The sequence below is a fragment of the Zea mays genome, chromosome 10 (genome assembly GCF_902167145.1).
Source record: "Zea mays cultivar B73 chromosome 10, Zm-B73-REFERENCE-NAM-5.0, whole genome shotgun sequence".
Classification (NCBI taxonomy): Eukaryota; Viridiplantae; Streptophyta; class Magnoliopsida; order Poales; family Poaceae; genus Zea; species Zea mays.
In genome coordinates this window covers 79,821,848-79,843,957 of record NC_050105.1, presented here as the reverse complement: position 1 = coordinate 79,843,957, position 22,110 = coordinate 79,821,848, and the positions used below count along the sequence as shown (strand labels likewise).

Genomic DNA, 22,110 nt, shown 5'->3' with positions numbered 1-22,110 from the left:
GTTGATTAGGAAAATTAACAAGGCTATATAGTTATTACCATATTTGATGCCTTATATTAGAGATATTGTATGGTACTGGTAAAAACTTGTGAGGTATATAAGGCTGCAGCAATGTGGGAAGCTCATTTACTGGTATAAATTTGTGAGGAAAATAATCTAACTAAGAACTAGGTTAATTTTAATTGTTGGTTGTTTTTGCACGTTTTGTGGAAAAAATGCAGTCTGGTTGTCAAGTCGTATAGAGTTTGCTGTTTTTGCTGCTTGCAGTTTTTGCTGTCAAGTGGAAAAAATTGCAGGATGTTCTTTTGTTTCCTGTTTGTTGTGTTTTGCATCTTTTGTCAAGTGGAGTTGACACTTGATAATGGGCTTTTCATCTATGGTTGCCTGCACCCATCCTCGGAGGGTCGCAACATTCTTAGTCTTTAGGCATGTGGCAGAAGAGATGGATGTTACTCTTGGGGAAGAAGTGGGTTACAACATTCAATTTGAGGATTGCAACAACCACAAACTGTTCTCAGATAATCCTTTTTATTTTTTATCTTTCATTTACGAATATCATTAGTGGCAATAGCCTTTTGGTAGATTGATATGGAGTTTATGTTTCTTTTCTTTTTAGGTGTTCTGATCTAATCATGTTCTGTTGAACACTACTGCTTCCTATCACACATCAGACAGATGGTATGCTTCTAAGAGAAGCAATGGTAGACCCACTTTTAGAGAAGTACAAGGTGATTGTTCTTGATGAGACTCATGAGAGGACTTTCAATTGTGTGGTGATCTCTCCGCTATGCTGGCAACCACCATGTTGGCGAATTTAACCATTATTTTTAAGCGAGCTGCACTCGAACAGGATGCGACTTACTATGTAATCTAATTTCTGTCAGTGAATTTCTTGAGTGCTCTATCATCTATCAATGAGTTATTGATATGGTCATACTATCACTGCATTTTCTATGAAAAATATTGTCACTGCATTCATGGACTTAGTATTACTTCTGCTTATCAAATGCATCTCTCTCTTTTTGGAATACATTTCAGTAGGATAAGACAAGGAGCATTGCAGTAATTTAACAAGGGTGATATTACAACCATTTTAGGAAATCCATTCTTGCAATTTTAACATATTAGATAACATACATGAAGTTCTTTCATGGCCAAATGTTCAATCCTGACTCGAAACAAAACCTTTAGTGTCGTGTTGTATTTTTACTCACTTTTGATACTATACAGTACTTACTAACCACTGATGATGCTAGCAGAAATATGCTAAGTGTGGGTTATCTTTTTGCAGCAATTCAGAGGCCCAGGGAGCAAATAGTTGATGAGAACGCTGTTGGACCTTACCACTTGTTTGGTACCATCAGTAAGGTCTCAATCGTTTCTGGGAATCACCCCTTTCTGATTTTTTTGTTGGGCTGCTCAAGAAATTTGGAAACAAAGGAGGTCCCAATGATGAGAATGTTTCGTTGGACTGGAGTCGTCTTGGGCTTGCAAACTCATATCGTTTTATGTCTGCATCTAGATGTGCCGACATTTTTTTTCTTAAATTAGCTTTGGTTGTTTTAATTTCAATGATTTGAAAATAAATTGGTTACTTTTGGAAGTCTGAATGAGAAAAGGTATATACCACCGTCCAGTGGAATTGGGTAGCATTGATCGCGTTTATTTACAGCTATAAATTCACCCCAGGTAGATGGCACTTGTACTAATGGGACGGAGTGCATTTCTGCAGGGCCTGGCTGCTCTTCGTTTGGAATCGGAGCCTTCCGGGAGATAGGCCCGTTCCGCGTGGACACGGACGGCAAGACCCTCTGCAATTTCAAATACGCCTAGAACACAGGTAAGTGTCTACCTGCAGAATGATAAATGAAAAGGATACTTTTGTTTGCCTACATTTTCGAATCAATAGAATATACGAGGTTTGTGATTATTCATAAATTTTGATTGTTGACAGTTGCATCTGATTTTTTGTTATAGTTGAATGAATTGTTTCATGTTTGGGCTCTATGTAGGGCTCTATGATAGGCTCTGAATTTCAGTGCTTTTGTTTAGACTGAAATGGTTCAGTTCATGGGTCATACCCAAGTTTATTACTCCTGGGCCTTGCTGCCATAATGGCTGAAGAACCTTTCAAGCTTCTGGTAGGACTGAAAGTGTAAAGTGCATTCATTTCTATAAATCTGAGTTGTGCTCAACTGCTCATGTGGTATTTCTGTTGTCCAGGAAACAGATTGTGGATTCTGTGATTGCACTGTTGCGTGTTGATTTCAGTGGCAGGGGTGAACTAGCAGAGCGCCAGGTATTCTCTTCAATTCATTTCAATGGCAGTAGGCAGCTCATAAAAATGACGCTTGCTTATGTGTGTATATATCTGCTGTGATATTGCAGCAAAAGCTAGCACAGATGTTGTCCCGCCTTACCAAGATTGCCGAGGAATTCAATGTTGCAGTGTACATCACCAACCAAGGTGGGCTTTGTTGTTATTTAGCATTGTATCAATTCCAAGAGTTTATAGGTCAATGAATTCCAAATTCTTAGCTGTCTCCCTTTTGTGTTGCAGTGATTGCTGATCCAGGTGGCGGCATGTTCATAACCGATCCAGGTGGCGGCATCTTCCTTTTTCTTTTTGGACGATAACACTGCGCTTTGGACTGAAAACCTAGGAATAGGGTTGTTGGGAGCCAAGAGCATGATACGGTCAACAGTCTTCACACAGACATATTTTTAGGACTTGGTACTCGTATCTTGGAACAAATGACTGTGGTATATGCTATGCTGGTCAAAGTCAGTGTTCACTATTTCCATGGAAGTAAGACCACCTTCACCCTTTTAGAATTATCTATTACAAGTTATGTTTGTTTTAGCGTCTATAGATTAATCCTTTCAGTGTGCAGCGTCTATAGATTAACCCTTTCAGTGTGCATTATTTCCATATAAGTAAGACACCTTCACTCTTTCTTTAGTCATTGTATTGGGATTGACAGAAGAATTATAAGACAAGGACCATATGAGAAGTTTCTAAACCAATTATATATGTTAGTAAGGCACATATGGGGTAGACACCATTTACGATTTATGAAAAACCTTCTCTGTTGACTCCATTAATATGTGTGTATTATGATATTGATTTCTTCATGTAGATTTCAAGGAAGAGGAAGACAGGCAGCTGCTACTGCTGCTGACATTTGTGACGCCAACGTCAAGGACTGAGGTAAGATGTTCCAACCCGATCTCACCTTTGCTTTGATTTACCCTGCGTCTTGCTTGTTAGGTTATTAGATCTCAACTTTCCTCTCTGTTTCAAGGAGGAGATCCATATGTTTATTTTGCTATATATGTTTGACTTATGTGGTCATCATTCCCAACGCCTTCTCTTGTTTCCATCTGCTGCACCCTTAGGTTGTTTCCGACGAGAGAAGAGGAGAACATCGGAGTGCGCTCTCCATCGGAGATGTTGCTACATCCTAGCGAACAAGAGTTACGACGAAGGAACTTCAAGGTGTCAGTAACTGCAGCCGATGGGCTGCAACGACGCGTAAGCGTCATGTACAACTCCGCAATGCGAGCCGTGGGAGTGCCTTCTGGAAGAAGCGCTCCTCCAAGGTGGTGTCGCATGCGCAATCACACCAGTCAGCACTTGAGAAGACAGTGGGTTCCCATTGGTGTTTTTTCTTTTTCTTTTCTTTTAATTGTACAGAGATTTGTTTGTTCCGTTCTATTTCATTCCTTGTTTGACGCAGTTGACGATGACTGGCTGGTTAAGTTTGGCAGATGGGAAATTGAAGGTGTATATGTGCCCACTGCATGTATAGCTTAATAGCTAGCTTTTCATTCTCATGATGAACTGATTTCTGATAGAGTTCCAATAGTTGTCTCTTCTGATTTTTTCATAACTTGTTTGCTTCAATCTTCAGTGGTTGCTACTCCTTCTGTTGAATATATGAAGGTAGATTATGTCGATCCTCCTATTCTTATTCAAACCCTCTACAATCTTTCATTTGTTTGTGTTCATCTAATAAAAAAGATCACATAGCTTGTTGTTGCTAATCCCTGATGTACAGTACATTACAATTAGCATTCAGTACTGAGACTCGCGAACATTCTTGACTTCCAACGATTAATGACAGAGGAGGTATCAGGATTGGCTTACATGCAACGGATGTGCATATTTGTTGCTTGTCTCCATACTATATACAGGTCCAATAGAGACATTTTATGATCTTACTTGGTTTTTTAAGCTGGATGATAGAACTTGGCAATGTAGTTTTTCATCTTAACGTCTTCTTACCTGCTGTAGTTCTCCTAAAAATGCCTTCAATATTCTTGTTACTATGGTGTAACTTGCGTGTTAAACCCAACCCAACTGCATTTCCCTCCTAACCCAATTTATTTGAGTTGGATTGTAACCGACTAACCGGATTATTTGTTGTTTCATCTCTGTAGGCTACGAGAAGTGCAAATTTGACCTTCTGTGAGGAGGGATGGTATGTAGATATGCAGGAGAATAGACTGCATATATGAAAATTTTGCCCCAACTTCATTTGGGGGTTAACGTTCCTTTTGCTTCTAGGCCACACCGTTGCAGATTTTGTAACTAGCTCTTCTTCACTGGTATGGTTTTAAATTTTGTAAGACCAATACTGGACAAATGTGAAACTAAAGGTGATTCCTTGACATATTTGATATGCAAGCTCTTGCTCAGACTGTAGCTTGTCATCTTTCCACTTTCGTCCAATTATTTTGAGACAAATATGCTAACTTGATGCTCATGCCTACATGACATTGTTCAAGCCGGTACATTTACATGATTGGGGCTTCAGATGTTAAACTGGACATAAGGTTAGTGTCGGGTACCGTAATTAGGGGTACCCCCAACACTCCTAAACACAGCTGGTAAACACCCTCAGAACAGACCATAAAAACTGATGGGCGCGGTTTAAGTCAAGGCTTCGTCTACCCAAGGGACATGATCTCGCCCGAGCCCAGCCTCGGGCGGGAACCGTAGTCCCAGATGAATTCATGCCTCGCCCGAGGGCCTCCTCAGGCAGTGGGCGCACCCTCGGCTCGCCCGAAGCCCAGCTCGGGCAGGCTTCATTGTGAAGCAACCTTGGCCAAATCGCCTCACCAACCGACTGTATCGCATGCACATTTAATGCGGGGATCGCCTGACACCTTATCCTGACACGCGCGCCTCAGTCGGCAAGGTCGAAGTGACCACAGTCACTTCGCCCTTTCACTGACCGATTTGACAGGAAAACAACGCCGCTCACCCCACTCCGACTGCTGTGTCAACCACCGGGGTAAGACTGACAACAGCCGAGTTTAGCCTCGAGCGCAACAGGGAGCTTCGCCTTGCCCGACCCCCGGCCTCGGGAGGAGTCACGTCCTTGCCCGACCCCGGCCTCGGCCTCAGGAAGAACCTCTGCCTCGCCCGACCTTGGGCTCGGACCAACCGTGCCGCAGGGGATACATCATTACCCTACTCCTAGCTAGCTCAGGCTATGAAGGAACAAGACCGGCGTCCTATCTAGCTTACCCCGGTGACAGGTAATGATGGTTCCCCGCGTGCGTCCATGATGTCGGTGGTTCTCAGCCCCCCTACGGAAGCAAGGAAACGTCAGCAGGATCCGTGCCACGCCGACAGCTGTGCTTCTACAAGGCTCAAGCGCCTCTCCGACGACCATGTTACCATGTACACAGGGCTCAAGCACCTCTCCGCTAGCCACGTAGCACATAGCTACACCCCCATTGTGCACCTGGACGCTCTCCTTACATCTATAAAAGGGGAGGTCCAGGGCCTTCCGGCGGGGGCGCGAGGCGGGAGAAGACGACTGCCGCGAGACTCACTCTCTCTCGCGCGACGCTTGTAACCCCTACTACAAGCACCCCCGGTGCGAGATAATACAAGCCACATTCCCCTTTGTGTTCCATCTTGCGCCAACCCATCTGGGCAGGGGCACGCAGCGATAAATTCACTGGTCGGCTCGGTTGAGGGTCCCCCGGGTCCGAAACGCTGACAGTTGGCGCGCCAGGTAGGGGCATGCTGCGTGTTAACGAATATCTTCCCGTTGAGTTCTAGATGGGTAGTCTTCAGCAACCTCTTCATCCCGGGACGGTGCTCCGCTTCGGGAGTCTCGAGTTAATGTCCTGCGACGGCAGCTACGACATGGTACTCCTCCCCTTGCAGCACGACAACAACGACAGTCGTCAGCTCGCCCGGTGGCGACGAACTCGACGATGTCTTCCCCCCGTGGTGGAAGAGCAGCATCCGGGTTTGCCCTGCCACCCTCCTCGCCGCAGGAGGAGGAGACGGGGCAACCGTGGCTAGGCAGGAGGCGGCACCTCGTCGGCTATCGGTCCAGAGCGAGTCGACGACGCCGGCACCCCAGCGGGGGACATGTTGGGCGTTGTCCTCGCACCTGAAATAACGACGAGTGTCGTTTCCCCGCAACGTGCCAACCCCAAGCGGACTGATGACGCCAGCACCCTCGCGAAGGACTTGCTGGGCGTTAGCCTCGTACCTGAGATGACGGTGCATTCCGTCCCTGACGCGACTTCACCATCGTCTATCGATCAAAATGGTCCCGTCAAGCACACCCTTGAAGAATGTGTCATGCTCCGGTGCTACTTCCATAAGGTCGGGCCCCCGGCGGAAGGTGGCAACGACCAAGGCAACAACAAGAAGGAGGGCGACAAGGAAGAGGAGTTCCTGGAGGTCCACGGCTGCTTCATGATTTACGGTGGGCAAGTGGCGAACGACTCGGCTCGGCACCACAAGCAGGAGCGCCGGGAAGTCTGCTCGGTCAAGGTGGCGGCGCCAGTCTACCTAGACTGGTCCGACAAGCCCATCACCTTCGACCAAGGCGACCACCCTGACTGCGTACCGAGCCTAGGAAGGTACCCGCTCGTTGTCGACCCTGTCATCGGCAACGCTAGGCTCACCAAGGTCCTCATGGACGGAGGCAGCAGCCTCAACATCATCTACGCCGAGACCCTGGGGCTCTTGGGGATAGATCTATCCACGATCCGGGCCGGTGCAGCACCCTTCCACGAGATCGTCCCTGATAAGCGCGTCCTGCCCCTTGGGCAACTTGATTTGCCTGTCTGCTTCGGAACTCCCTCCAACTTCCGCAGGGAAACCCTCACGTTCGAGGTGATCGGGTTCCGTGGGACCTAACACGCGGTGCTGGGGAGACCGTGCTACGCCAAGTTCATGGCCGTCCCCAACTACACATACCTCAAGCTCAAGATGCCAGGCCCCAACTGGGTCATCACCGTCGGATCCACGTACCGACACGCGTACGAATGCGACGTGGAATGCGTGGAGTACGCTGAGGCCCTCGCCAAGTCCAAGGCCCTCATCGCCGACCTAGAGTGCCTCTCCAAGGAGGTGCCTGATGCGAAGCGCCACGCCGGCAACTTCAAACCGGCCGAGGCGGTTAAGTCCGTCCCTCTCGACCCTAGCAATGACGCCGACAAGAAAGTTCGGATCGGCTCCGAGCTCAACCCCAAATAGGAAGCAGTGCTCGTCCATTTTCTCCGTGCAAACGGCGAAATTTTTGCGTGGAGTCCCTCGGACATGTCCGGCATACTGAGGGATGTCGCCGAGCACTCACTAGACATCCGAGCCGGTGCCCGACCAGTGAAGCAGCATCTGCGCCGTTTTGATGAAGAAAAGCGCAGGGCCATAGGCGAGGAGGTCAACAAGCTGATGGTTGCAGGGTTCATCAAAGAGGTATTCCATCCCGAATGGTTAGCTAACCCTGTGCTTGTAAAGAAAAAAAGGTGGGAAGTGGAGGATGTGCGTAGACTACACTGGTCTAAACAAAGCATGTCCAAAGGTGGACTCCACTGCTGGGTGTGAAACCCTGTCATTCCTCGACGCCTATTCAGGTTATCACCAAATCAAGATGAAAGAGTCCGACCAGCTCGCGACTTCTTTCATCACACCTTTTGGCATGTATTGTTATATTACTATGTCATTTGGCTTGAGGAATGCAGGTGCAACATACCACAGGTGCATGGACCACGTGTTCGGGGAGCACATCGGTAGAACGGTCGAGGCTTACGTCGATGACATCGTTGTCAAGACCAGGAAAGCCTCCGACCTCCTCTCTGACCTTGAGACAACATTCAAGTGTCTGAGAGCGAAAGGCGTGAAACTCAATCCCGAGAAGTGTGTCTTCAGAGTCCCCTGAGGCATGCTCCTGGGGTTCATCGTCTCCGAGCGGGGCATAGAGGCCAACCCGGAGAAAATCGCGGCCATCACCAACATGGGGCCTATCAAAGATTTGAAAGGAGTACAAAGGGTCATGGGATGCCTTGCGGCTCTAAGCCGCTTCATCTCGCGCCTCGGCGAGAAAGGATTACCCTTGTACCGCCTCTTAAGGAAGGTCGAGCGCTTCACTTGGACCCCCGAGGCCGAGGAAGCCCTCGGAAACTTAAAGGCACTCCTTACTAATGCACCCATCTTGGTGCCCCCCGATGTGGGAGAAGCCCTCTTGATCTACATAGCCGCAACCACTCAGGTGGTCAGCGCCGCGATCGTAGTCGAGAGACGAGAAGAAGGACATGCACTGCTCGCCCAGAGGCCGGTCTATTTCATCAGCGAGGTGCTATCCGAGACCAAGATCCGCTACCCACAAATCCAGAAGCTACTGTACGCAGTAATTCTGACACGACAAAAATTGCGACACTACTTCGAGTCTCATCCGGTGACTGTGGCATCATCCTTCCCGCTGGGAGAGATCATCCAGTGCCGAGAGGCCTCGGGTAGGATAGCAAAGTGGGCAGTAGAAATCATGGGCGAAACAATTTCATTCGCTCCTCGGAAGGCCATAAAATCTCAAGCCTTGGCGGACTTCCTGGCTGAATGGGTCGACACCCAATTGCCGACAGCTCCAATCCAAGCCGAACTTTGGACCATGTACTTCGATGGGTCGTTGATGAAAACCGGAGTAGGTGCTGGCTTGCTCTTCATCTCACCCCTCGGGAAACATGTGTGCTACGCGATTCGCCTCCATTTTTCGGCGTCAAACAACGTGGCCGAGTACGAGGCTTTGGTTAACGGGCTACGCATCGCCGTTGAGCTAGGGGTTCAGCGCCTCGACTCTCGGGGTGACTCGCAGCTCGTCATCGACCAAGTCATGAAGAACTCCCACTACCGCGATCGAAAAATGGAGGCCTATTGCGATGAAGTTCGGCGCTTGGAGGATAAGTTCCACGGGCTGGAACTCAACCATGTTGCTCGATGGTACAACGAGACTGCGGATGAGCTGGCTAAAATAGCCTCGGGGCGGACGACGGTTCCCCCGAACGTCTTCTCCAGAGACATATATCAACCATCCGTCAAACTCGACGACGCGCCCGAGCCCGACGAGACCTCGGCCCAGCCCGAGGTACCCTCGGCCGCCGAGGGTGAAGCCCTATGCGTCGAGGGGGATCAGAATGGGGTCACGCCAAACCCGAACTGGCAGACCCCGTACCTGGAATATCTCCTCCGAGGAGAGCTACCCCTCGACAAGGTCGAAGCTCGGCGACTAGCTCGGCGCGCCAAGTCGTTCGTTTTACTGGGTGATGAAAAGGAGCTCTACCACCACAGCCCCTCAGGCATTCTCCAACGATGCATATCCGTCGCCGAAGGACAAGAGCTGTTGCAAGAGATACACTCGGGGGCTTGCCGTCACCATTCAGCACCTCGAGCCCTCGTGGGGAACGCCTTCCGACAAGGTTTCTAGTGGCCGACCGCGGTGGCCGACGCCACTAGGATTGTACGCTCCTGCCAAGGGTGTCAATTCTACGCGAGACAGACGCACCTGCCCGCTCAGGCCCTGCAGACAATACCCATCACCTGGCCGTTTGCCGTGTGGCATCTGGACCTCGTCAGTCCCTTGCAGAAGGCACCCGGGGGCTTCTCGCACCTGCTGGTCGCCATCGACAAATTCTCCAAGTGGATCGAGGTCCGACCCTTAACCAGCATCAGGTCCGAGCAGGCAGTGGCGTTCTTCACAAACATCATCCATCGCTTTGGGTCCCAAACTCCATCATCACCGACAATGGCACGCGTTCACTGGGAAGAAGTTCCTAGACTTCTACGAGGACTACCACATCCGTGTGGACTGGGCCACCGTAGCTCACCCCATGACGAATGGGCAGGTGGAGCGTGCCAACGGTATGATTTTGCAGGGACTAAAACCGAGGATCTACAACGACCTCAACAAGTTTGGCAAGTGGTGGATGAAAGAGCTACCCTCGGTGGTCTGGAGTCTGAGGACGATGTCGAGCCGGTCCATGGGTTTCTCGTTGTTCTTTCTAGTCTATGGGGCCGAGGCCGTCCTACCCACAGACTTAGAATACAGTTCCCCGAGGACAAAGGCGTACGACGACCGAAGCAACCAGACCAGCCGAAAAGACTCATTGGACCAGCTAGAAGAGGCTCGGGACGTGGCCTTACTACACTCGGCACGGTATCAGCAGTTTCTGCGACGCTACCACGCCCGAAGGGTTCGGCCTCGAGGCTTCCAGGTGGGAGACTTGGTACTTCAGCTGCGACAAGACGCCCGAGGGCGCCACAAGCTTACTCCTCCCTGGGAAGGGCCGTTCATCATCGCCAAGATTTTGAAGCCCGGAACATACAAGCTGGCCAACGATCAAGGCGAGGTCTACAGCAACGCTTGGAACATCCAACATCTACGTCGCTTCTACCCTTAAAATGTTTCAAGTTGTTCATATACCTCGTTTTCTTTACATACATAAATAAAGTCTAACCGTCAAGGAAGGATCAACCTTGCCTCGGCAAAGCCCGACCCTCCCTCGGGGGCTAGAAGGGGGAACCCCCTCTGCGTCAAAATTTTCCTCGGAAAAGTTTTCTACCAAAGGAAAAGTTTTCTACCAAAACGACTTTCGACTATATCGATAACGGAACCCTAAAAACGAGCGAGAGAGCACGTAAGCGGCAAGGCCGACCGAGCCGAGGGACTCCTACGCCTCTAGGATACGGATACCTCACTCATCACCTTCCGCGAAAAGTGACTCATGCTTGGATAAGCGGTTCTGCTATCGAACAAGTCCTAAACGCTCGGGTAGAAAACGACTTTCGTGCTTTCGACTATATCGATAGCAGAGCCCTAAAAACGACGAGAGTACACGTAAGCGGCAAGGCCGACCGAGACGAGGGACTCCTACGCCTCCGGGATACGGATACCTCACTCATCACCTTCCGCGAAAAGTAACTCACGCTCGGATAAGCGATTCTGCTACCGAACAAGTCCTAATGCTCGGGTAAAAATGACTTTTGTGCCTTCTCGACTATATCGATAACAGAATCCTACAACCGAATGAGAGAGCACGTAAGCGGCAAGGCCGACTGAGCCGAGGGACTCCTAGCCTCCGGGATATGGATACCTCACTCATCACCTTCCGCGAAAAGTAACTCTTGCTCGGATAAGCGATTCTGTTACCGACGAACAAGTCCTAATGCTCGAAACGAGAGGAAAGAAAACACAGCTTTATAATACGACAATAAAAATGTTTAGGCCTCAGCGGCCGCAAAAAACATACGCATGCTTCAGACAAACTGTTCCTACAGGTTCAGACATCGGCAGGGGCAGGAGCAGCACCCTCGGCGTCATTTCCACCCTCGGCGGAATCTGGCCCGGCCTCAGACGGCGACACGGGCGGAAGGATCTCCACCTCGAAGGAGGACGCTAGCACCGCGCTTGGGCCCTCACGGCCAGGCTCTCCGCAAGGGTTCCGGCCCGAGCGGACGCCTCAGCTGGCCGCTCCGTAGCCTCAGCCAGCTGTCCTCCGAGGACCTCAGCCCGGCTCACGGCCTCGACAGCGTGACTCCGGGGTTGGTCCGGCTCGCGGACGACCTGGCCAAGCTCCAGCCACCGCTGCTGCACCTCCTCGGCCTGGGAAGCCACCTGCTCCTGGGCCAACGAAGCCTCTGTTCGAGCCGACACCGCCTCCGTCCACGTCGACACCGCTACCTCCGGCTTCAGCTCATCGCAGAGCGGCCGAAGGTCCTAAAACTGAGAGAGAGAGGCCTTGAGCGGCAAGGCCGATCGAGCCGAGGGACTCCTACGCCTCCGGGATACGGATACCTCACTCGTCACCTTCCGCGCAAGGCAACTCACGCTCGGTTAAGTGGTTCCGCTAACCGACAGGCAAGTCCTAGTGCTCGAAATGAGGAAGAAACACGGCTTCACGCTCAAATGCCCAAATGTTCAGGCCTCAGCAGCCACAAAGAACAAACACCCATACTTGGGGTAACAATGGTACCTAGACTTAGACGTCGGCAGTGCCCTCGGCGGTTGTCTCGACCTACGGCAGATGTCTTGGTACTTAAAGCTATTACATCTTGCCCTCAAGAGGGTACCATTACAAACAGGACTCCGGGTCCATTCCCGCAGGAATGAATGACCTCCACAACGGAAGGCCTACGGGATAACAAATTCCGGGTGGCTCGCCGGCGACCGTTGCACCAGCAGCGCGACAACGACCTCCGTCTCAGGCGGCTAGACAGCAGCAGCGATGGCCTCAGGGCAAACGCTACTGCTGAAAGGCCCTCGTTCATGTCCCCTCCTAAAGCGGCAGGAGAGCCCTCTCCCATGGCATAAAGACGACGCACCTGTGTTCCGTTCCTCGAATGACACGCGCACGCACAACAGACGCCCCGCGAACCGCCCGTCCCGTCGCATTAACTCCTTGGCAGGGCAAGAGACGCCTCCGGCAGGAGAAGCGGGCGCCGTTTCACCTCCATCACGATGACCGCGTCAAAAAAGGTGTGCCGCCTTATTTAAATTCGTATCCTTTTCCTTTTCCCCTCTCTCTCTTGCCAGACGAACCGAGAAAGGGGATATTTCGAAAAGGATCCTTCTCAGCGAAGGAAACAGGCCCCCGAGCCCTCCTACTGATCAGGGGTTCGAAGGCTGGCCCCTCGGAAGGGTTCGACAGCCGCCCCAGACCACTCGGGCTCCGAGCCCATTACTGATCAGAGGTTCGAAGGCTGGCCCCTCGGAAGGGTTCGACAGCCGCCCCAGAGCACTCGGGCTTCGAGCCCACTACTGATCAGGGGACTGAAGGCTGGCCCCTCGGAAGGGTTCGACAGCCGCCCCAGAGCACGCAGAGTGAGGGATGACCCTGGGTACGTCTGTTACATGACCGAGGCTCAGGCTATGCTCCCGAGGTACCCTAGGACATTTCCGAGACCAGCGGGAACGATTTGTAATGGAATCCCACAGGAGGGAGGCACCGAGCCCTCGGACCCTATCGAACGGGTCTGGGTCCAGCAAATCACCTGCAGGTACTTTTGGAGTGCGCCTCTGGGCCACTAGCCGACCCTTAACGAACGGGGCTCGGGCGTCCACTCGGATCACCCGTTAGCAACTCACTGGAAACACCATGTTCGGCACCCTTCGAGGGAAACATGGCGCTTCCCCCCTTCCTCCTTGCGGAAAGGCGACGAAGGGGCGTATAACAAAAGTCGAGATGGTCCTTGATCGTCCTCTCGCTCCGTGCAGAGGCTCGGGGGCTGCTCTCGTACCAGGCTACGGCCAAACTATTGACAGCGTCAACAAACCAGCTTAAAAACTCGGCGCCTGACCATGCACCCGGGCTGCGGCCAGGCCGCATGAGGGAACAACAAGGCCGGCTGAGGCATCACGAAAAGCATTAAGACCTCAGAGAAGTCAACCCACTCCTCCGAGGCCTCGGGGGCTACACCCGATGGGTGCGCTCGTGTGCACCCATCGGAACAAAGTATAACCGAGAAAGGCCGGTCCCCTCAAAAAATGCGGCAAAGCCTCCAAGCGAGTACCAACACTCCCTTCGAGGCTCGAGGGCTACTGTCGGGTACCGTAATTAGGGGTACCCCCAACACTCCTAAACACAGCTGGTAAACACCCTCAGAACAGACCATAAAAACTGATGGGCGTGGTTTAAGTCAAGGCTTCGTCTACCCAAGGGACGCGATCTCGCCCGAGCCTAGCATCGGGCAGGAACCGTAGTCCCAGATGAATTCATGCCTCGCCCGAGGGCCTCCTCAGGCAGTGGGCGCACCCTCGGCTCGCCCGAAGCCAAGCTCGGGTAGGCTTCGTTGTGAAGCAACCTTGGCCAAATCGCCTCACCAACCGACCGTATCGCATGCACATTTAATGCGGGGATCGCCTGACACCTTATCCTGACACGCGTGCCTCAGTCGGCAAGGTCGAAGTGACTGCAGTCACTTCGCCCTTTCACTGACCGGTCTGACAGGAAAACAGAGCCGCTCACCCCACTCCGACTGCTGTGCCAACCACCGGGGTAAGACTGACAACAGCCGAGTTCAGCCTCGGGCGCAACAGGGAGCTCCACCTCGCCCGACCCCCGGCCTCGGTCTCAGCCTCGGCCTCGGGAGGAGTCACGTCCTCACTCGACCCCGGCCTTGGCCTCAGGAAGAACCTCCACCTCGCCCGACCTTGGGCTCGGACCGACCGTGCCGCAGGGGATACATCATTACCCTACTCCTAGCTAGCTCAGGCTACAAAGGAACAAGACCGGCGTCCTATCTAGCTTACCTCGGTGATAGGTAATGATGGTTCCCCGCGTACGTCCATGACGTCAGTGGTTCTCAGCCCCCTACGGAAGCAAGGAAATGTCAGCAGGATCCGTGCCACGCCGACACATGGGCTTCTACAAGGCTCAAGCGCCTCTCCGACGGCCACGTTACCATGTACACAGGGCTCAGGCACCTCTCCGCTAGCCACGTAGCACATAGCTACACCCCCATTGTACACCTGGACGCTCTCCTTACATCTATAAAAGGGGAGGTCCAGGGCCTTCCGGCGGGGGCGTGAGGCGGGAGAAGACGACTGTCGCGAGACTCTCTCTCTCTCTCTCGCGACGCTTGTAACCCCTACAACGAGCACCCCCGGTGCGAGATAATACAAGATGCATTCCCCCTTGTGTTCCATCTTGTGCCAACCCATCTGGGCAGGGGCACACAGCGTTAAATTCACTGGTCGGCTCGGTTGAGGGTCCCTCGGGTCCGAAACGCCGACAGTTAGTTACAAAAGATATTGGATATAAATTATTTTGGCATAATGTTTTGATGTCTAGGTTGCTTTTCTGCACTATAATTGTGGGGGTCATGGGTAGCTGCATATAATTTTTAGTCCACACTTGAGAAATATATGTGTATTTAGAAGTTTTCAGACATTAAATGTCACAACATTCTTAATGTTTTAGTATTAGTTAATAGTTATCAATTTTCTAGCTACAAGCTACATATCCATGTAATTAAAAATAAGGTTCACTAATTTTGCAGAAGTTGCTCAGTCACTTTGTGCGCTAAACTTTATATCCTGCAGAGTGTAGGCCATATTGGCATTCTTCTCTTTTTCTATACAGGATGCATGTATACATATGCGATTAGCATTTTTTATTTTTTTACAACTGTAAGTTGAATATAAAGACTTTATTACCATTTGTACCGTACGAAGTGATGTTGTAGATTATCAGCCTTATAATTATACTTGTCACTTGACTGTCAGTAAAACCATTATATTGAATTCAGATTGTGAACCCTGTTAGATTAATAACAGTTCACCTAACTCGGTTTCATAAAACGCTTTTTGTTGCACTCGACAAATGTTTCTTATGTCCTTCAGATGGATGAAACTAGCAATGTACTCAAGTTCTGACATTTTCAAATGACTTTAGAATAATTAGTGATCAATTATAATATTTGGGTGGTTTGTTTTCATGTAATCAGGTAATCGTTGTGCACTAGCATTTTATCAAATAATTTGTGCGCTGTCGCAACGCAGGGGCACAATACTATAAACAAATTAATTCTGAAAAAAGACCTTTTAAGCAAAACACGAGAGAGCCGAGTACTTGAGTGCCTACATGGGCAGCGCACTCGCTGTACTCAGGTACTACGAGATATAAAATTAACTGAAGGCAGGTAGAACACATGATCCATCCTGTGTGTGCTTCCTGCAGGAACGGAGCCAACGTGAAGGGGTACTTCGTCTGGTCGTTCCTGGACGTGTTTGAGCTGCTGGCGGGCTACTACTCGCGATACAGCCTCTACCATGTCGATTTCTAGGACCCGGAGCTACCGAGGATGCCAAAACTCTCTGCGCTGTGTTTTCATGCGCTGCTACGAGCATAGTACAATTCACGTTTTTTCCCTGCGCCGCGTTCGCGGGGGCACCACGGTCATGCACGCATGAGCACGGGAGAGACAAATGTTTTCTTGTATAGATGCTCGATCGAATTTTCCTCCGTTCTGTATATCGCTAAAAGGATTAGATTAGTGTATGGTTGTCGACACATTTGTCTATCATTACAAAATTCTAAATTGACTCTTTAAAATAATGTCTCGTATTGATAATGTTTAACACACGGATTTACATATCATAGTGATATTTGTCGTTCCGTTTATATATTTCATAAAATATTAAACCTCTGTCGCAACGCATGGGCACTCACCTAGTAGTTAATTAATTGACATCAGTGATTATAATCAAACGGTTTAATATCGAGCGCGGACAGCGCGCGGCACGCGAAACAGCACGTGCGACATACACGAACTCCGCGTGAACAGCGCGACGCCGCGCACAACACGCGTGAACAACGTGCGCGACACACGTGAAGGAGCACACGGACAGCGCGCACGACAACACGTGACCATGTGCAACTGACGCGTGACAACGCGCGCGAACAGCATGCGACAAAACGCGAACCATACGCGTGGCACGAACGAATGACGACGTACACGCAGCACGCGAATGACACGCGAAACAGCATTGTCACCGCATGCTGAACAGCCCAAGCGACAGGCAGGCAAAAACTAATCAGATGTCGTGTTCAAACTAAACAAGCAAGTATCAAATAAATAAAAAAATATTTAAGTTAATATTAACCATGTTAATGTTTACTTATAAAGGCGTAAGTTAACAAATATATATTTAATACTAATCTAATAAGCATTAGTCGAGCAACCATTAAATAAATTAATTAGAATATGTGACCGGATAAATTAATGTTATTAACATGAATGATTATAAGCAAAAACAATTTATTATCATGAGCAGACATCGCGCGACCCACGCGATCGACATGCGAGACAGCACGCGCGACACGCGCGAACGATACGCGAAATAGCACGCGCGATACGCGCGAACGATACGCGAAACAGCACGCGTGACACGCGCGAAACAGACGTGACGACGATGAGAGCAACACGTGCGAACGGCGCGCGTGAACAACGCGCGACTCACGCGAATGACGCACGACGACACGCGATACTGTGCGAAACAGCGCGCGGACGACATGCGAACCAACACGCGTGATAGCGCACGATACGCGCGAGCCAACGCGACTACACGCGCGAACAGCACGATGACGCGCAAATCACGCGAACAACAAACAAATAATTAATGAAAAGTATTTAAGCTAGTAATAATCAAGCTAATTAACATTTATATTTATAAAAGCACAAGTTAAAATTATAGACTCGTTCTAATCAAATTGTTATTTTAATAACCCTCGAACAAACCAACAATTAATTAATCAACTAAAAGTTGTGGGCAACGTCGTTACAATTCTAACGCAACCGGAACAAAACAAAACATATTTATAACGCAAGAGCTAACATGTAATTAGCGATTCACGGATTTAAAGTGATGTGGCGGATTCCTATTGGTTGCAAACAAGTCACACACTAGGCCACACAAAACTTAGCCACGGAGAATTGGAAAGAGGTGGGATCGAGCGTGGCATTTATTCCTCCTCTCTGCATATGCCCACGAACACAGGAACATAGGTTGCCATGGGGACTGCCGGGGCTAGTTCGGCCTGATCTTCACGCTCGGAGGGACGGGGGCTTGCTACGCCCGCCGGCTGGCAGGAGCACCACGCGCTGGAGGGGACGGTCAGCAAGGGCTGCTTGGGCTATGCGCGGGCGCCCTGCTGCCTGTGGCCAGGGGCGAGCTCGTAGGCCGTGAGGAGCGACCATGGGGCTGGGGCGGGGGCGAGGCTGGGGCCAAGCGCGTGGGGCCTGCACGCCAGGGCGCCGGGCACGCTGTGCGCTGCGGGCCGCGACGACAGCAGGCCACCGGCCGCGCACAGGGACAGGGAGCAGGGGTGAACTGGCTACTGCCGAGCCGACCCAGGCGGGCTCGCCGGAGCAGAAACGCAGGGGCTCGGCACCGCCGGCTATCCACGCGGTGTGCAGGGGCCTGCAGCTGCGCTGCAGGGGAGGGCATCCATGGCCATGAGGGATGGGGAGGCACACGCGAGGGGCTTCGCCGGGAGGAGAGGAACTGTTCGGCAGGGGCAGAGAAGGCTGCTCGCCGAGGAAGAAGACCGACGTCCAGCGATGGTTGGCTCACGGAAGGGAACGAGCGGTCGCGCCGTTGGAGAAGGTAGCCAGGGGCGCGCCTGGGCTAGGGGATTTCATCGAGGCATGGGGGTGAGCAGGGGGGTGAGCCGTAGGACCAAGATCGGCGAGGGGGGGCTGGTCGACCACGCCAGGCCGCCGTGCAGGCACCATGGCCGCTGGTCGGCCGAGCATAGAGGGGAGGGGATGGGAACGCGTGGGGAGGGAGGGAGGAGAGGACTCACCTAAAAACCGCCATGTGCAGGGACGTCTGCTTCTGCGCGATCTAGATCTGGAGAGGGAGGCGAGGAGTTATGCGATGGTGGGGTGGGTATATAGAAGAAAACGCAGGAGGTGGTTGCCAAATTCGTCATCAATTGTGTCGCGACCGAGTGAGAGAGGCGGTTGCGAGCATGACGAGGGTAGACGCGAGCAGCACAACGTTTGCGAGAAGAGACGTTCTAACGATCCCACGGAAAGGACATGGGATCTAGAACGGGCTCGACGAGAGAAAAATATATATATATATACATATATTATCGAGTTTTTTCCAGAATTTTATAGTTTTCGCAAATACTAAATTTTAGGTATTTAATTAATATTAGAAAAACTAAAATTCATATTTAATACTCGAAGAAACGTTCCAAATATTCCAAAAACTCTTGGGAACATCATCGAGATATTTTAATCTGTTACGATAACATTTTGCACTCATAAACATTATGCATCGGCATGAATGCAACAATCAATGTTCCTCTAAGATTTTATCTTACTACGCTAACAACTTATATATATACCCATTATATAATAAATTAACTCTCCATTATTTTAGAAAAGAAAAAAGGAAGAAAAGTGGTAAAGGAGAGAGTAACACCTGAATTTGGTGAATATTAGAAAAGAAAAATTATACCCCCAAATTCAGGGTGTTACACTGCTTCAGCCGGGATTTAGGCTGGTTCAGTCGGGATTCAAATCCTAGTTCAGCCGGGATCTAGGCTGACTTGACCAGGATCCTTTCTAGTGGATATCGGCTTAGTCGGTTTTTGACCCGGCTCAGTCAGTTTTTGTCCTGGTCCACCTTATTGCTAAGCCGGGACTTCAGCGGGGTTCCTCTCAGGTGGATGTCGGTTCAGCCGATTTTTGACCCGACTCAACCGATTTTGTGCAGATTTGTTTCTAGATTATGTCCCTAATTTCTCTCTAGTGATTGGAGCTATATAAAGGAGGCGCCCTTGGCCTTGGGACGCATGAAACTCAGATCTAAACATCCCCAAGAGCCGCCGCAACATTTCTACGCATCTGTGAGACATCTTGATGCAATCCAAGCGCCAAATCTACGAGTTTTTGTGTCGATTCTTCGAAGCGCGTTTGTGTTGTGTTCTTGTGTGGTGTTCTTGAGCGTTTGTGTTGTGTTTCTCTCCTCTCCCTCTTAGTGCTAATTTGGAGTTGATACTCCCATTCATTTGTACGGGTGCAAAAGACTCCAACTGTGGAGGTCTTTGCGAGGAGATTGAACTTCATATAAGGAAGACCGTGGCACTCAAGTTTGATCTTTGGATCACTTGAGAGGGGTTGAGTGCAACCCTTGTCCGTTGAGACACCACAACGTGGAGGTAGGCAAGCATTTCAGGCTTAGCTGAACCACGGGATAAATCCTTGTGTCTCCTGTGTGCTCTGCTCTGTGTTGTTCGCTGTCTCTCTATTTTGGTTGATTTGATTTGCACTTCTATACTTATCTTGGGCATAAGTTGTTCTTGAAGTGTAGATTTATTTTAGAGACAAAGACTGGTATTTCGCTGCGTTCTGATCTACATGACTACACTAGTAGAGATCTTATCATCGATGACGTTCGTATTGCGTCACGGAATCTGTATATATCGTCACAGATAAAGATTTGTGACGAATTTGTGACGAGTTCGATTTGGTCATAGGGGTCGCGTCACATTTGTTGTGTTGTGACGGACTAACCATTTTCGTCATCGATGTGTATACATTCTGTGACGAAATACGCGTTGTCATGGAAGTGAATTCATTCTATGACGATCAGGTTTGGCCATATAGGAAGGCACGTTTCCGTCATAATTTGCCGTCTGCCCGAGCAACCTGACGGCGTTGTTAACGTCGTTTGGTTTCTGTGGCGGTACGATATTGTCATAGATAGAGTCGTGGTTTGGTCATTAACAGCCATTTGGAAGGTCCCGATGGCGTATGACGTCAGCGCTGACGTGGCTAGTGACGTGGCAGCTGACGTCAGCGCTGACGTGGCAGCTGACGTCAACGCTGACGTGGCTAGTACCGTGGCAGCTGATGTCAGCGCCGACGTGGCATATGTTTTATTATATACCACCAGTTTGGTCACAGATGTGCAGAGAATAATTTTATTGGAAATTGCAAAAGATACTAAAACAGAGGAATGAGCACACAATTCCATATTCCGTAGATGAATACAACTAGTATTCCAGTGAGCATACAAACTAAGTGGACAACACAAAACTCAGTTCACAGCATCACCACTTGACTTCATATTTCAGTTGAGTTTGCACAAACATAACAGCATATAATAAAAAGTTGACACCCACGAGCAACTAGAGTTTTTGGGTACCCTCATGTCAAAGAATAGGCCAAAAACAGCAGCTCTGACTAGCAGCCCTCATGTCGAAGAAGAGTTACCATGCAAGGACAAGAGCTTCTAGATGAGCACATTGGTCTCCTCCATCTCCTTGTTGTTCTTCTCTGTTATCTTCTTGTACTCCTCCAACTCCCTTTATGTCATCGCCTGCTGTTCCTCAGCTTCTTCACATTTCTTCCTGAGCTGGTCGAGTTCACCTTGAACAGCAGCCGTCGCTTCAGCTGCAAGTTGTTCCCGAAGCTCACTTTGATTTGATGATGATGCCTTGGAGGATGCCGATGTTTTGATGCCGACGCTCTTCAGGAATTGGTGTGAGCTGCTCTGAGACAGCACCTTGGACACAAGGTGCACACTGGATGCTGGCATCTCACCTTCAGCAACAGGTTCAGCCCTCAAAGCCTCCATATGAGACTGAAATATCATGGACAGAAACAGTTACATGTTAATGCTAATGAGCAACAGCAAGATGCCAATTGTTAGTTATTGCAATAATTTGAGGCATGTAGAGATGACAAATTATAGCAGATTTGTCGCTGACAATAATGTGAAAACAGTTACTGAAATATATAGTTTCTGAAAATTAAAAACTGATAAGATGTGACATCTAGTGATGACAAATTATAGCAGACAAGACAAAGATAGCGCCCTATCGGGCGCTGTCCCAATCTCCTCAGCGCTTTCTTTAGACTCTGAGAATGGCAATGTAACCACACCATAAGCACCTGGTTTGTCGTATAAACAATAAGAAGGTTCGAGGACAAAAAGTAAGAAACCAAGACTATTTATTATATTTCAGGAATCAACAGTGAAAAATAGAACCAAATGATTTCTATTGAAAAGTGCAGATACATTAATGCTGGGCGATCTACAAACATGCCTCCATTAGATTAGAAACAGTACTCCCTTGAACAACAGCACAGATTGTTTTGAGTAAAATGGAAGCATAAGGGAAAATGGGAGAAGAAGGGCTTTAATTAGTTATCTGTTTTAGTGATTAGCAAACCAACATTTTTACTCCAAGCTACGAAGAATATTTATGTGCTTATACTAGAAGGGAATGGCTAAGTAGTGGGTTGCTTTTTGATGACTGACTTTTATTCTCTTGAGTCTT

General features: G+C 49.7%; 1 long non-coding RNA gene across 1 annotated transcript; it reads left to right on the top strand.

Moving 5' to 3' along the window:
• The first annotated feature begins 1,263 nt into the window (after positions 1 to 1,263).
• LOC111590304 (uncharacterized) lies at positions 1,264 to 2,601 on the top strand. The gene is made up of 3 exons (XR_002749406.1): positions 1,264 to 1,368; positions 1,733 to 2,467; positions 2,561 to 2,601. It is a non-coding gene; the product is annotated as an uncharacterized lncRNA (long non-coding RNA).
• The last annotated feature ends 19,509 nt before the right edge of the window (positions 2,602 to 22,110 follow it).